General features: G+C 41.6%; 1 protein-coding gene across 2 annotated transcripts in view; it reads right to left on the bottom strand.

The window, feature by feature from the left end:
• Positions 1-13954, bottom strand: part of LOC124147813 (calmodulin-like protein 7) — a 102853-nt gene that overhangs the window by 34391 nt on the left and 54508 nt on the right. The window contains exon 1 of one of the 2 annotated variants that reach the window (XM_046518597.2): positions 10546-10709. The exons of the other annotated variant lie outside the window; for it this stretch is intronic. The gene's annotated coding sequence lies outside the window, so the exon portion shown is untranslated. Of the gene's footprint in view, positions 1-10545; positions 10710-13954 lie in introns of those variants that run through there. 2 annotated transcript variants of the gene reach the window in all.

Below are 13954 nucleotides of genomic sequence, written 5' to 3'. Positions count from 1 at the left end.
TTGCTCGATATCAAATTGTGTACCAAATCGTTGTTTTCCACATCCTCTATGATGTTGTACGATCGATCAAGAGGAATCGATCGATAGGCGGTTAACAATCAAATCAGTATCATTGATTTCCATTGCTGCCCGTGGTATTATGTCGATAACGGAATAGGCCCAGTGAATCCGAATGGACGAGATCTCAACGAAGTCACAACGAGATCAGGATACTATACAGTATCTCCTGTACCGACAGTCATAGCGCCAACACCCCACGGCGATACCCGATTAGAAATAGTCCCCAGCAACCTATAACAGGCGAGGGGAGGTCGGGTAGCCTAGCGGTTAAAGCGTTCGCTCGTCACGCCCAAGACCCGGGTTCTATTCTCAACATGGGTACAATGTGTGAAGCCCATGTCTGGTGTCACCCGCCCGCCATGCTGTGCCCGTCCTTCGTATTCTGTTGGTGTTGTTGATTTGACGAAACAAGAAATTCAGGGTATTGACACCCTCACACGAAGAATCATGTCAGACAAAATATACCACCACCCTCGCTCTTCCCTCAATCGCTTATATTTACCAATTATGATGGGAGGGCGTGGTTTGATTAATGTGGAGGCCCTTCACGATAGAATTGTTTTGTGCACTTTTGCACACATTTATTTGTCTGATGATCCTCTTGCGAAGCATGTCAAGACTCAATGCATTCCAGTTTTCTAAAACGAGCCAAGGATGTGGGACAATCTCAATGTCGGTGTTGATTTTGTTGATGCTTCTGTACTGCTGGACGGTACAGAAATGAAAGTCAATCAAGCGAAGTGCCATATCAAGTCGGTCCAGGCTCAGTTTTCAAGGAGAGGCTTTCTGAACGACCTATGCATCGAGTTTATGTGCAGTGTGTTGAGAAGGTCAGCAATCCTGCAGAGTCCTTCGCTTGGATGACGTCGTCTGGCCTGAAAAGTGAAACTGAAGGCTTTCTGTTTGCTGCTCAGGACCAGTCACTCCCCACTCGAAACCGCCAATGTGTGATTTTGCATCAAAATGTTAATATGAAATGTAGATTATGTAATGAATTCAATGAGACTGTCCAACACATTGTCAGTGGATGCCCAGCTTTGGCCCAAACAAGGTATCTTAAGGGACATGATGGAGTGGCTCGATCCTTTTATTACCGTCTTCGCAATGCTTGTGGTTTTGACACAGAGGTCCATCCATGGTACGACCCAGAATATGTAGAGGGCGTCATGGACAATGCAGCTGTAATTGTTGATTTGACCTAGGAGTCATTGGAGTGACATAGTGCCTTGTGATCTTGAATGTGTGGAGGGGCTGTTCCGTGCACTGCTTGATATGTCAAGGATAGGAGCTTGAACTCAATTCTCCCACGAACGTGCAGCCAATGGAGATACTTCAAAACTGGCGTAATATGATGTCTTTCTTTAGCCTGGAGATGATACTTGAAGCAGTGTTTTGGATTTTCTGCAACCTATACAGTTGTTGACTTGATATGTCTGTCAACAGACTGCTGCAGTTCCCAGTTCTCGAACATCCCACATCCCTCCAATCAAAACTGATGAGCGAGAGACATTCTGTGCTAATTTACATATAAGTGAGATGGATTCTGGGAGATGGACACCAGATACCCTACATAATCGAGGATGTAAACTTTGGGGCACAAGAAAGTTTACCGAGTTTGTTTTTTTATGCATTTGAAAATTATTGTTTTAAATTTAATTATGTCCGTTTATTCATCACTCATTCCTACAACAGTTTGTTAAACGTAATGTGTGGCTGAGTACTTTAGTGTGAAAATGAATTTGTTCAGTGAAGACTGGGGTAAGAAATGAATTTGTTCAATGAAGACTGGGGTAAGAAATGAATTTGTTCAATGAAGACTGGGGTAAATAAAGAATTTGTTCAATGAAGACTGGGGTAAGAAATGAATTTGTTCAATGAAGACTGGGGTAAGAAATGTATTTGTTCAGTGAAGACTGGGGTAAGAAATGAATTTGTTCAATGAAGACTGGGGTAAGAAATGAATTTGTTCAATGAAGACTAGGGTAAGAAATGAATTTGTTCAATGAAGACTGGGGTAAGAAATGAATTTGTTCAATGAAGACTGGGGTAAGAAATGAATTTGTTCAATGAAGACTAGGGTAAGAAATGAATTTGTTCAGTGAAGACTGGGGTAAGAAATGAATTTGTTCAATGAAGACTGGGGTAAGAAATGAATTTGTTCAATGAAGACTAGGGTAAGAAATGAATTTGTTCAATGAAGACTGGGGTAAGAAATGAATTTGTTCAATGAAGACTAGGGTAAGAAATGAATTTGTTCAATGAAGACTGGGGTAAGAAATGAATTTGTTCAATGAAGACTGGGGTAAGAAATGAATTTGTTCAATGAAGACTAGGGTAAGAAATGAATTTGTTCAGTGAAGACTGGGGTAAGAAATGAATTTGTTCAATGAAGACTGGGGTAAGAAATGAATTTGTTCAATGAAGACTAGGGTAAGAAATGAATTTGTTCAATGAAGACTGGGGTAAGAAATGAATTTGTTCAATGAAGACTGGGGTAAGAAATGAATTTGTTCAGTGAAGACTGGGGTAAGAAATGAATTTGCAATCACATGACCCCTACCATGTTTGAAATGTAAATTTGTGCCGAATTCTTTTTTATTTTTTTTAAAGATAATATGTCGAAGATATCCATCAGCAGTTTTCTATTACGCAAAAACATTTTTTTAGATTTTTGAAAGTTTTAAATCAAAATATATTTTTAAAATGAAAACTTGTAGAAGTATTCTTTGAGTGCTGTCTTAGTGCTCGTACAGTTCATGTTTAGGCTATAATATTGCTGACTAAGATATTTTCAACTCAAAATCACACATATGATAAAATCAACTGAGAGGTACAGTTTCTTTTGCTCCTGGGTTTAATTGCACATGTAACTAATACGATCATTCCTTATCAAGTGTCAATTGAAAGTCCGTATGATACATATTGAAATTTTGGGGATTTTGTGTTTTGGGGCATTGCTTCAAGACAAATATGTATTTTTCTCTGAAAGGATAAGTGGAACCTCTTTTCACAACACACTGACCCTGTCAAGTTTTGTGTAAGTAAAATCTGATGCAAAATTATTTGTCCCCTTATTTTCCGGAACAAATTAGATTTACATATACGCCCACATCAAAGGATAGTTTCCTATAGCATTCGCGCGCAGGCAGCAAGACAGCTGTTATAAATGTCACATTTGACCTTGTCGTTGATCAATACAGTTTACTACCAAACTTGCCCGCGTTATTCACACAATTTGTCTATAAAACAGATTCAGTTTATCTCCATGTCGCCAAACACTAGTATCTCCATTAGTCATACACCATGTCATCTCCATCAACCTTCCATAAACGGGGAAGCATCTCCATCAACCTTCCATAAACCCAGAAGCGCCTCCATCAATATATATGGCCCTTTGTAGCAGCACATCAGAGCCCAAGTTCACCACGAGCCTACAACTTGTATCGCAACGATAATCTTGCATTGTTGCCGCATCTCGTCACAATGTGTCCGACTTATAAAGGAGAAAAACCGTAAACTATACAATATCTGTCACCAACGCGCTGTCATCAGGAAGGCTTTAAGAAAAAGATGTCTGCTCGTGAGTTGTTGTGTTCACTGCGCAACTAGAAATGTTGTCTATCGAGATTGTTTTTACGACATGTTGTAAGTGAAAATGAAGCGATGCGGATGATTACCACAGACAAGAAGTCAAAGAGTCAAATATTGGGAGTTATATATGTAAAAAGGTTAATTATCATTTTACGACATATCGCGTCTTGGTGACGGCAAAGGTATAGGGAGCAGCGCTCTAACAAAATGTCTCAGAATTGTCTGGTCCATCACTTGATTGTCTGGTCAAGTCTCGATTGTTCACAGGCCGTCGTATGGCAGGAGTACTGATGCGCAGCCTCATCCAACAAACTCTTACATTCTTATGCAAATTGGGGGGCACGGGTGGCCCAGTCGTCTAAGGCGCCGCGATTCGCTGTGCAGAGTTGCGTTCCTTGGGCACGCCAGAAACCTATGATTGTGGGTTCGAATCCCGGTTCGCCCCAATTATGTTTCTAGGTTTGTCAGCACCATACCCGTGCTCGTGGGTTTCACCGAAGTGGTAAACGTCTGAGACCTGCATCACTTTGGGCTTTCCTCCCACATTAAGCTGACACGCCGTGATATAACTGGAATACTGTTAAAAGCGGCGTTAAACCAAACTCACTCACTCACACTCTTATGCAAATTGTGTGAGTGGCGGGCGCTAGTGGTAGAGCAGGACATGCTTAACCTGTTCGCGAACACCTATGTCATCACTGGTTATCAGTGACCTTTTTTACATAATTTTCACCGCTATCTGATTGAAATCTGTTTCGATACTAATTCATCTCTAACGTTGACGTGAAGGTCCATCAACGTTTCAGAATGCGGTCACAGCGCTACCTACGTCTATGTTAATAGTTAAGGTCATCTTAGCGCTCAGATCGCTTTGTGAAATGATATATCCAGCACATCTTTAATCCCCTTCTGCATGGCTGTGTATTTTGTACTCCTGTCGGACCTAAATGATCGTCCAATGGTATTCTCACTCCAACAAATAAATGTTTTACTCATATAGACACTATTCACCTTCTGGAAAAGATGGCATCCTGCCCTGAGATTCTCGCAGTTGAAATTCCCGTTTCATAAAATATTTGCTCGGAAAGAAACACGAAGTAGGAAGGTCACTCCGCACTTGAATTTTCCGTCGTTCAAGCTCTTCGCTTTCCCGTCTTAAGTTTCAACGCCGATACAAGAACCGTAGCACTTCGAAAGTGGCTCAGACGATGACATTGTGAACTATTTTGCACGTACCTTGACGAACATCTTGAAGCACATATCCTAAATCTTGACGCGCATCCCAAATCTTTATTTAGCCTAGTGGGTAAAGCATTGGCTTGTCACGCTGAAGTCCCACGTTCAATTCCTGATCCATTTCGAATCTCAATCTACAGCGTACTAAATATTGGTGCACTTATCCTCAATCAAAACGGACATGTCCAGTCCCCTAAGAAGAAGTGACGTTGAAAGTAGAATGTTAAAACTTAGGGAAACCCAAGAATTACGTGCGAATAGACCAGGGATCGCAATTGAGATGAATCTAGGATATGAAACCTTTGCTAGCTTTGCTGGCACATCTCACTGGTGAATCTAGTTATTACTACATACTTTTTGTTATTTTTAAATTTTGAAAAGGCCCGGGTTCGATTCCCTTCAACTGAATTCAAAATGTGCAGATTCTTGTGGTAAAATTATATGTTAATATCATATTGATCATAAGATTTTAATAAATTAAAGTTTACTGCGAAAAAAGTGGAATTTGAAAAAAATGAAATTTGGACAATCTTCAAAATATGTAATTTCTTAAGGACATTAATGTACTAGAGTATACTTATGTAGTCGTTTGATGAATACCACTTTGACACTAGTTATATCACAGTAGATGTATGTACACGTACTTGGTTAAAAACACATACACTTTGCATGTATGGAGGGACGCCCTGATTAGTGTGGCCGCACAGTTAACGTTGATGACAATATGAAGTGCATTTCATGTGCTCCCACAAAACGTAGTAAACTACGGTTATAACGAACTCAAAGGGACTACTATTTTTATTTGGTTATAACCGTAGTTCGTTATAAGCATATATACAGCATAACTACAGCAAATAGTCGGGACCAAAAAAGTAAGTTCGTTATATCCGTCAGTTCGTTATAAGCGTGTTCGTTATAACCGTAGTTTATTGTAGTTTGAGTAAATGTTTTATGTACAACAGTTGTCGTCAGTGCATGCAAGACACCCGTATACGCCCGTTCTACATTTCGTTGCAATGTACAATGTGTGTGTGTGTGTGTGTGTGTGTGTGTGTGTGTGTGTGTGTGTGTGTGTGTGTGTGTGTGTGTGTGTGTGTGTGTGTGTGTGTGTGTGTGTGTGTGTGTGTGTGTGTGTGTGCAATGCATTATCATTTGTTCTCCTTCAATCTAGTGTACTTAATATTTGAAGTCATCGTAAAGTTTCAAGGAGTACTGTAATGGTGTGGTATTATGAATGAAATTAGAATATGAATAGTGAAAAACAGTCACCATATGGGATGTACACGTATAACTTGTCTTCCACCATCACGCTTGTGCCGACGCCCGGGGGTCATAAAACTAATTGGTGCAATTTGGGGCAATTAGTTTCGCAGATACTCCGCAGTCGCTCCGCGGAGTGTTTGCGTAGCTACGCAGAAATGTTTTACAAACATCCTGCGTAGTTGACGCGTAGCTACGCAAAAGTGTTACAAACATTCTGCGTAGTTGACGCGTAGCTACGCAAAAGTGTTACAAACATCCTGCGTAGTTGACGCGTAGCTACGCAAAAGTGTTACAAACATCCTGCGTAGTTGACGCGTAGCTACGCAAAAGTGTTACAAACATTTTGCGTAGTTGACGCGTAGCTACGCAAAAGTGCTACAAACATCCTGCGTAGTTGACGCGTAGCTACGCAAAACTGTTACAAACATTCTGCATCGTCCCCGTGGAGAATTTGCGAAATAAAGTAAAAGACTTTTGCGTTGTAGTGTATTTTCGTTTCTGCTTGAAAAAAACATAATTTAACCAGTTGATATAAATAATAAAAAGTTTTAATTTAAGTAGTGTTCCCATAACGACATATGGTAATCGGGTTTCAAGTGGAAAATGTGATTTAAACATTTACAGACGAGGAACATTGAACTGAGCCTTCAAGGCTAGGATCATAATGTTAATCGATATGGGTTGTTGTGATGTTTAAAACTCACTTCGTAGGAGAACCCATGTGCTTCAGTCTTAATGGGCAACAAAACACATCATGAATTTTTTGACAATCACTGTCTGCCAGATCACGCAATCGCGAAAGTGCTTATGAGAGTGCAAACAAGAGAAACCTCGAACAACTGATATTGCGAGAATTAAAAAAACACGTAATCTGTTTTTCCGAGAAGTAATTCAGTTGATTGCTCTGAAGTCTTCAATATTTGATAGCAGCGTATGAACCCTTTTGTCTTAACACCAGCGTACACACGTATATGTGTGACTTAGAAATGTCAAGAAAGTGTCTACGAGAACACGGTGGTGATTGAAACTATACACAGTAACTTTTTAATCCAAAACATAACAGTTAATGTGTTCATTGCATACGTGTACATTTTAATATTATTTAAGAAAAGTTAACATCGTCAACAAAAACAGGAATTCAATGTGTGTGTGAGTGTTCATTGTGATATTAACTGACACAGACCGACGGACACTCACTCACTCACTCACTTGATGTCTTATATCTCTCTCTATCTCTCTCTCTCTCTCTCTCTCTCTCTCTCTCTCTCTCTCTCTCTCATGATATTATTTGTCAAGCCGAATGAAACGAGTTTTTTTTTTAATTAAGTGTTCTACTAGTAGCTACTGATGAATTGATTGTTTTCAAACATTATCTAAGAACATCCAATACTATTTCCATGTGGTTCGCATAGCGCCGGGTGTCTCTGTTGATACAAAAATAGGTTGGTAAAGATGGTGTACTATAACTTCAGGTTATTAAATAAAAGCCTACTTTGAGAATTACCTTGTCTTTGGCAAATATGGGTTGAGACACGAGTCTCTCAACAAAAACATTACATAAAACACTTAACGTGAACATGTATTCCTGTAAAATCATGGACAAGCTATCAGCAAATCATCTGTCAGACAAAAATATCTTACGAAAATGTGTTTTTGCAACATATGACCTCTTCGCCTCTACACAAATTTAAGAACAGAACAAGTGAACCATTTTAAACTTTGTTGTAACCTTGAATTCACAATTTCAGTGTAATGTGAATATATCTGCGTTTACTTACTCACTCACTCACTCACATAACCAAACCGGTTAGTCATCCCAAGCGGTAACCAGCCGCTACATTGATTGAATACAATTAAAACGGCGTCAAACAATTCTCGCTCACTCTATTGAAAGGCCGACTGTTTGAGCAAGCAACCGCTAAACAATCAACAACTGTAACAACCCATTTGTCTGGTTAAAATAACGTATTATTAACGCAGTGTAGTGTGGTCATTTGGTAGTGGTGACATTTTGTAATACACCACGTATGTCAATTATATTGCCCAGATAGAATACACGCCGACACGCCACCCTCCCCTCTCCCAAGCCCCGTCATACCGAGTGACTGACACAGATCGCTGCAACCATTAGCCGACATGTTGCATACTTCATACTAGCAGTAGTTCAGTGCAGTGCAGAGCACGTACAGCCCACCAGCTGACCGGAGCACATTACACAAGACACAGTCGGTGACCGCTGGGCAGAGTAATAGGTAGTCGTGCGACAACAAGATTCTCTAAACGGCTCCACAACGTTGTGGCTTAATGTCCTCATTGCAAACAATACTACAGTATTCGAAGCACATCGTAACATCAGGTTACATAGTAACCGCGGGATGTACCCATAGTAACGGCAGGATCTACACATTGTAACAGCAGGATCTACACATAGTAACAGCAGGATCTACACATAGCAACGTGTGGATACATATAGTAACGGCAGGATTTACACATAGTAATGGCAGGGTCTACACATAGTAACAGCAGGATCTACACATAGTAACGTGCGGATATATATAGTAACGGCAGGATTTACACATAGTAACAGCAGGATCTACACATAGCAACAGCAGGATCTACACATAGCAACGTGTGGATACATATAGTAACGGCAGGATTTACACATAGTAATGGCAGGGTCTACACATAGTAACAGCAGGATCTACACATAGCAACGTGTGGATACATTTAGTAACAGCAGGATTTACACATAGTAACGACAGGGTCTACACATAGTAACGTGTGGATACATTTAGTAACAGCAGGATTTACACATAGTAATGACAGGGTCTACACATAGCAACGTGTGGATACATATAGTAACGGCAGGATTTACACATAGTAACAGCAGGGTCTACACATAGCAACGTGTGGATACATATAGTAACGGCAGGATTTACACATAGTAATGGCAGGGTCTACACATAGTAACAGCAGGATCTACAAATAGCAACGTGTGGATACATATAGTAACGGCAGGATTTACACATAGTAATGGCAGGGTCTACACATAGTATCAGCAGGATCTACACATAGCAACGTAAGGATACACACATAGTAACTGCAGGATCTACACATAGTAACAATAAGATCTACAAATTGTAACCACGGGGCGGGATCTACACATAGTAACAATAAGATCTACACATTGTAACCACGGGGCGGGATCTACACATAGTAACAATAAGATCTACACATTGTAACCACGGGGCGGGATCTACACATAGTAACAATAAGATCTACACATTGTAACTACGGGGCGGGATCTACACATAGTAACAATAAGATCTACACATTGTAACCACGGGGCGGGATCTACACATAGTAACTTTAAGATCTACACATTGTAACCACGGGGCGGGATCTACACATAGTAGTGAGTGAGTGAGTGAGTATGGTTTTACGCCGCTTTTAGCAATATTCCAGCAACATCACGGCAGAGGAAACTAGCAATGGGCTTCACACATTGTTCCCATGTCGGGAACCGAACCCGGGTCTTCGGCGTGACGAGCGACCGCTTTAACCACTAGGCTACCCGACCGCCCATCTACACATAGTAACCGCGAGATCTACAGATCGTTACCGCGGGATCTACTCATAGTAACAGCAAGATGTACACACAGTAACAACAAGATTTACACATAGTAACAGCTGGAACTACTCAAAGTATTGTTTGTTGTTTTACGCCGCTCTCAGCAATATTCCACCTATATGACGGCGGTCTGTAAATAATCGAGTCTGGACCAGACAAACCAGTGATTGACATTATGAGAAGGTTCTACACTTACTTACAGAAGGATCTACACTAAGTAACAACACCATCTACACATAGTAACCGCGGGATCTACTCACAGCAACACAAAGATCTACACATCGTAAAGGAAGGATCTACACACAGCAACGACAGGGTCTACACATAGCAACGTGTGGATACATATAGTAACGGCAGGATTTACACATAGTAACGTGTGGATACATATAGTAACGGCAGGATCTACACCTAGCAACGTGTGGATACATATAGTAACGGTAGGATTTACACATAGTAATGACAGGGTCTACACATAGTAACAGCAGGATCTACACATAGTAACGTGCGGATATATATAGTAACGGCAGGATTTACACAAAGTAACAAAAGGATCTACACATAGTAACAGCAGGATCTACACATAGTAACGTGTGGATACACATAGTAACGACAGGATCTACACATAGTAACGGCGGGATCTACCTATAGTAAAGGCAGGATTTACACATAGTAACATCAGAGACTACACATGGTGACGTGTGTAGCTAACCCATCAGTCGGTCCGCACAACACCACCCCCTCCAACAATACCGGTAGTAACCTACCTTCCAGGCAAGTGGAAAAGTGTGTCGTCCCGCTGACTACCGCTTCCGGGGCTAACACCAACACAGGACTGGGAGACGTGTGGCGGAGAGGAAACTGCACGTGCTTCTCTACACCTCTATATCTCCTTCTCTCGAATCTTGCCAGCCATCTAATACTGTTGCGATAACTAATTCATGTGAGCAGTCTATAGGCTGGTTCTGACCTTAAACCATGCCTCCCTGCTTTCATATTCATAGACGTACCGACACGGCCCTTCGTCATGCATACCGCCAATATCCGACAAATGTCATTCCTATTTCGGTTCGTTAGTTCGCTAACCTCTTTTGTTCCAATCCTAATTTTATATCAGCTCTGCTACTGATATTGCACGGCTAAACGCCGCCTCGTAAGCATTTCATTAGGAGGGCGGTAGTGACAATGTAATTGTGTTCTGTATACCTCGGTCAGCCCCAGTTCCGGTCATCCGTCTGGACACTGCCATTCCCTGGACAGACACGGGTGTTACTGGATCTGACCACCGAAACACGGATGCGATGGCGCCTTCCGATGGATGTCTAGATCCTTGACGTGAGTGACGTCATTAAATGAGGATATGATACTATACCACGACAGGTATTGACGTTCCTTCATCCTTGCATCAGTGTGTCCAGCGCACTAGGTGGCCATATGAGGCATGTGTTCGCCCGTTGCGACCACGTCGATTCCAGTAACAACCCCCTTCACCGAAAACACGCTTATTCCTTTAAAAGAGCCTATTGAATCAAAATGTTTATATGTCAGTAATTCGTTTGTGCAGGATCCGGTGCTCCTGGGTTCGAATCACGGATTCTCTCCGATTATGACCCTTGGTCTGTCAGCACCAGACCCGAGCTCAAGGGTTTCACCAAACCTCTACAAGCTGCGTTAATTTACCCTCTTTTGAAATACTGGGATATAACGGAAATATTGTTTAAATCAGCATAACACCAATCTTATTTGTTCTTTCAACCCACGTGCCTCCCATATAGTCATGATGTCAAATTATGCTGTCAAAGCTAGGATAATAACCAGGTTGAATCGAACCCATGATCATCGGAACCTTGTACGGCTAAGGGGCGTAACTCTACATGCGAGACCCCGGGAGTAATTGATCGGTAAACACAGGGCATCAGTGATAACATTCACAGGACCACACAACATGTATTGTTAAGACATTATATCGAACTATTGGTAGATATGTGCTACATTAAAAATGAACTGGTGTGACTCATTGTTGGAATCGACCCGTGAAGAACCGGGTTAGAATAGGTCTTCAGCAACCCACGCTTGTCGTAAGATGCGACTAACGGGATCGGGTGGTCAGGCTCGTTGACTTGGTTGATGCATTGTTGATTGCGAGGATCGATGCTCATGATGTCAATCACTGGATTGTCTGGTCTATAGTCGATCATTTACAGACCGCCGTCATATAGCTTTATTATTGCTGAGTGTGGCGTTAAACAACAAACAACAACAACATTGTTGGAATCATGACAAAAGAATAGTAAACAGAAAAACAGAAGGCCTGACACTCCCTTCACACAGATAACCAAGCTAACACTAGCAATAGGTACCGATTATTGGCGTTATGCGAAGAAGTCTAAACCGTTCATGTCTACAATGCTGAAAGGTATCTACACCAAGCCCACACCATGAATCGGAGTGTCACATTTTGCAGTACAAAACAAACGATCATTGTCAACCTAGGATTCACCACTGACATTGCAAGCAGTATCTGGAGTGCCCATCCTTCTCACGGATAATATTCGCGAGGCGTCTCCTCATGATGCCGATCAAACGTCTGATTATCAACATTGGGATCCTCCGACATTTCTCGTGCAGGGGGGACACGGGTGGCGCCGCGATTCGCTGTACATAGTTGCGTCCCTTGGGCACGCCAGAAACCTATGATTGTGGGTTCGAATCCCGGTTCGCCCCGGTTATGTTTCTAGGTTTGTCAGCACCATACCCGTGCTCGTGGGTTTCACCGAAGTGGTAAACGTCTGAGATCTGCATCACTTCGGGCTTTCCTCCCACATTAAGCTGACACGCAGTGATATAACTGGAATACTGTTAAAAGCGGCGTTAGACCCAACTCACTCATTCCTCGTGCAGTGCTTGGGACATTTCATTCAGGTTTTGAACAGGAGGATGTCCAGCTCTCGCCAGTGGTACAATTACAGAACACGCTGACAAGTTAGGGTTCCATTGTTTGTCATTATTTTTCGGAATTGAATTTTGAATCAAGTGATGCTTAATTAATTCTCATGTCTACCTGTTTCCTAATTTTTGACGACCCCATCATATACGAAGTGATTGCTGCCCGACATCTCCGCTCCAACGGCGTCGACCTAGACAGGAGTGTGAGATCGAGTATTCGGTTATCAACGTTGAAAGGTAGTTTCAAACCGAAGGTGACTAGATTACAAACAATAATATGTCATACCATGATGTTTGTTTCTCGAAAAAAAAATATTCTAGGTTGTCTCGAACTCGGATAGCTCGAACTTTTCCCCAGGTCCCCACGAGTTCGACACAACGAGGTTTGACTGTCTATATGCGGAATTCATTAATAAGAGGGTGCATCTATCAGTGGTGCCTAGAACAAAACAACTTAACGTGTGAAATAAATCATATAGTGTGAAAAACACAGTTACACTAATTCCGTATCATTATATCCTATCACTCTGTTTCTCAAAGCTAGACGTAGGATCTCCTCGGGTTTTAGTTTACCGGAACCGGAAGTAGAAACAGGTAGCTTAGTCAAGGTGAAGGATTGAGAACATGGTTGAGGAAGAACGAGGCAGACACCAATACATGCTTTGTCCATTACAGCTGCTGACAATGAGTATGGGGAGAGACAGATCTAGAGGCAGCATGGATAACTATTCTGACTTTACCGCAGGCGATTCTGGACAGATGAAGTCCATCGTGATTGTCTTGGAATCTGATGGGTTTTGGTCAGGATGTGTGTTAGCAGTGATGTAATGACATCGAGATTTAGGACATAGGTATAACCTTTTGGTGGCGGAATTAGATCAGAGAGACAAAGGGGGTCGTCAGGCAATTAGGTTCTGTTTATGGCAATGACGAAAATGTCGGGCTCAGGAAAGACGGACATGAGAGATTAACCGGCACAGAGCGACGGAAGGAACTCTGACTTAGCTGGTGGAGTTGGAGCCTTGTCCGGCTGCCACAAACACGTCACAGATTTGACCAGAAATAAATACCTCCCTCGAGTTGTGCATGTATGTATGTATGTATGTATGTATGTATGTATGTATGTATGTATGTATGTATGTCTGTACTATAGTTGAAGATATATGATTGTACTATATTTTAAGATATATGATTGTACCATATTTTAAGATATATGATTGTACTATAGTT

The sequence above is a fragment of the Haliotis rufescens genome, unplaced genomic scaffold (assembly GCF_023055435.1).
Source record: "Haliotis rufescens isolate VD_foot unplaced genomic scaffold, xgHalRufe1.0.p SCAF_9, whole genome shotgun sequence".
NCBI lineage: Eukaryota > Metazoa > Mollusca > Gastropoda > Lepetellida > Haliotidae > Haliotis > Haliotis rufescens.
The sequence above is the reverse complement of the archived record's forward strand: the minus strand, read 5'-3'. Positions and strand labels throughout refer to the sequence as shown.